This window comes from Lemur catta, chromosome 16, assembly GCF_020740605.2.
Source record: "Lemur catta isolate mLemCat1 chromosome 16, mLemCat1.pri, whole genome shotgun sequence".
Classification (NCBI taxonomy): Eukaryota; Metazoa; Chordata; class Mammalia; order Primates; family Lemuridae; genus Lemur; species Lemur catta.
The window spans coordinates 14,483,590-14,487,456 of record NC_059143.1 but is presented as its reverse complement, the minus strand read 5'-3'; positions in this window follow the sequence as shown (position 1 = coordinate 14,487,456).

The following is a 3,867-nucleotide window of genomic DNA, read 5'->3' as shown; positions in this document are numbered from 1 at the left end:
GATAGATAGATAGATAGATAATGGTGATGAGAGAAATGGTTGGCTATTTAGAAAAAGAATAAATTAGATTCATAGTTTACATCTTACATCAGGACAAATTCCTAAAGAATCAAAAATTTAAGCCATCAAAGCACTAGATAAAAACCACTGGAGATTTAAAAAAATGTCAGAATGAAGAATGTTTTTTTAAGGGTGACATAAAATCCATGATACAAAAACAAAAACAAAGACTACTCTCTCTCTCTCTCACTCAACCCTCCCAAAAAAGAAAGAAAAACAAGACTGACAAATTTGGTTACATAAAAATAAAATGTTATCGTAACTGGAAAACACTATAAACAAAGCTAAAATACTAATTTTAAACTAGAAAATGTGTATATTACAAAGAAAGAGATAATTTTCTTAATATATGAAGAACTACTAAATATCATAAGAAAAAATATCAACAATGGAATCTCAAATTAGGCACAGGATATGATCAGAAGTTCACAGAAAATATACTACAAATAATCATATGAAAAGATGTTCACTCTCATTACATAAGTGAAATTGAAACTATAATGAAATATGATAGTTTACCTATTATATTCACCATGATAAAAAAAAATAACATTTGATGTTGGCTGGGAATGAGGAAAAGTGAAGAAACAGGTATTTTTATGTATTCTGGGTAGGAGCATAAATTGGCGTTATTTCTAAGAAGAACAATTTGACCCAGTGATTGCACTTCTAAAATTTATCTTGCAGCTGCATTCTGAGAACTGCGAAAGAACTCTTGGCACATAATGACCTCATCCAAACCTCTTTCCTGCCAAATGTTTGGGGACTTCTGGGAAGAAAAAAAAAAAAAAAAACCACGCTGCTCTAACACACTTAGCCAACCCTAGCATGGCTTCTGGCAACCTAAAGCTGCACCCCTGGGACAACCCAGCTCCCCTTTGAGTTCCTGTCTGAAAAAGCTCCAGCTCAGTTTGTTCAAGCCAACGCCCAACAATAGGCCTTTGACCCCCTCTTTCTTAGAGAATTTAGTTTTAAAAAGCTTATAGTTGTAAATCCTTCCTCCAACCCTTTGAGTTATACGGCCAGCCCTCTTTATCTATGGGCTCCACATCTGTGAATTCAACCAACCAAGGATCGAAAATATTCAGAAAATAAATTGTCTGTACTAAACATGTCCAGACCTTTTTTCTTGTCATTATTTCCTAAACAGTATAGTACAACAATTATAAACATAGCTATATATTATATTGGATATTATAAGTAACCTAGAGATTATTTAAAGGATACAGGAGGATGTATGTAGGTGATATGCAGATACCACACCATTTTATATCAGGGACTTGAGTATCTGGGCATTTTGGTGTCCTAGGGGGTCCTGGAACCAATGCCCCGAGGATATTTACTGTGTATGTAGGTATCTCCTACAACCTAGTAATAGTTTTCTCAAAGGCCTGAAAGCCATTCCTTTGAAATATAACCATTAGGAAGGATAGGACCTGTCTCTAGTCTCTGTAGGAGAATAGAATCCTAACTTCAATAACTGCCAGGTGGCAGACACGGCTGGCCTAATCATGTTTACACTGACCGACTTTCTACCTGCTTTCGGTAACTTGTCACTTCCCTGACTGCTTAAGCACCCACTCTCTCCCCTTCCCTTCTCCCTTATTCTCCTTTTAAAAGCCCAGTTACCTTTGCACAAATCAGCTTTCACTACTGAATAAAGCGTTTGCACCACTTTAACTAATATCTGTCTTTGATTATCTTTAGCAATGCACACATGTTGGAAATGACATACATACAAGGTATTTCATTATAGCATTGTTTGTAATAGTCACAGATTGGTAACAACTTTTGATTGGTAAGAGTCCATCAATAATGTATAGTACATCTATGCAAACACTACTATTTGACCATAAAAAATAAGGCTCTTCATGATGAGTGTGATGCACACTGTCTGGGGAATGGACACGCTTGAAGCTCTGACTTGGGGGGATGGGAGGCTCATGGGCAATATATATAACCTGAACTTTCGTACCCCCATAATAAGCTGAAATAAAAAAAAAGGCTCTTTATGAAATGACAGAAAGATTGCCAAAGTATGTATTAATAGTTAAATGAAAAAAGGTGCAGAACAGTAGGTATAGTCACTATTATTTGTGTAGAAAAAGAAAAAATAGATATAGATTAATGCCATATGTATAATGGAAGGACACCAAGACACTGAGAAAAATGGGTACCCCTGATAAGGAGATAGCCCAGAAAGAGGGACAAGCGAGCAGCTGAAATCCGGAGGTGGGCAGAGGCAGAAGTACCTCGTGCTTTGTGGACTGGACTCCCAGGATGCAATGGGCAATATGTGGGCAGTGGCATGCGGGCAGCACCGAGAACAGTCCTGAAGAGATTGAAAGGTAGTTCCTGAAGCAGGCAAAGATCAACAGGGCCAAGGTTAGTGGGCCATGAAGCAAAGTGACTACCGAGACGCAGGCAGCAGCTCCGATTATATTTAAGACACTCCTTGCTCCACCTTTCTAGAGAATTACCAGAAGAGGGGAGGCCAGTTAGCAAATGACCTGCTGAACCTCAGCTCAGCTCCATTTAGCCAAGATAAATTTATTATATATTACAGGATATTATTTCGTGGACTCTCAGTGGCCGGGGTGGGGGGTGGAGGTGGGGTGGTGCAGAGGGCATGAAATGTGCTGTCTGGATTCCTAATACGGGCAAGATAGCTGGCAGGGAACCCAGCTGCTGCTCCCTAACCCCCTTCCAGGTTGCACCATCATTGCCACAGGCTGCCCTCCAGCCGAGGACTGCACGCGGTCAGTCAGGTTCATTCCTGCAGGATGCTCCTCTAATACGTAACTTTGGCTTAAGAGTTCCCCATCTGCCTGGCAAAAGTTTCTTGAAACTGGGCCCTTTTTTACTCAACCTTCCTTCCTTCCCCCTGCGCGCTCACAGCACCACAGTCTGAGACCAGCACCGCAGTCTGCGGGCACTTCCTGCCTACACCCACTTCCTCCCCTCGCCTTTCGTGTGTGTTTCTCCTAATCAATCTCTTGCACCTCTAATATCACCTGCCTGGTGTCAGCTTATCAGCGTGTCCGACCTAACAGACTCATTTTACGCTTCTGGTTTCCTGACCTCTTCAAATATTTCATTTTATTTTTAATGATTGTGTTTTGAAATACAGGTTTTATTAAGCTCTAGAAACAGACTAGAAAGAGATCTTATTTTAAACAGTGGGATCTAAAGTGTATTTGGAATTCACCTAAGGGATTCTCATCAAAAAAGGGGAAGGAGGACTCTGCAATGGAAGCTCAGAGTTATTGACGTCACAGGTATTATTGTCAATAACCCACTTCTCGTGACCCTGTCTTTTATAGAAGAGGACCCCCCTCAGGTCTCTTGGTCTATTTATTCAGTTCTTTCGTCTCTACCACAGATGCTCTAGGTGCTTCAAGAATAGCCTCACACTTGGAATCACTGTTCCCAAACACTCAGACTGATGCCCAGTCTGGACCCCCCAACCAGACTCTTCTGCACCCATGCCGATGCCCCTGGGGGCTTTTGCCTTCTTCGTGATCTGGGTCCTGTCATGTTCCCCCTCCACCCACACCTGAGTCTATGAGACCTGTCCAGGTGAGAAGAGAGTTCAATTCCCTTTCCACAGGACTCTTGAGCCCGGGCATTTGTTTAACAGACCCCAAACATTCCACTTAAAGCAAACATAAGATCCTTAAAGGAGGTGTTTCCTAATCTCTCGGGCTAGCCTGGCTCAACCTCAACTCCCTGCAGCCAAGAGAACTTTATTATACGATACAGTTTATCATTACACGGAGTCTTTATTTTATACTTCTGGTTTCCTAA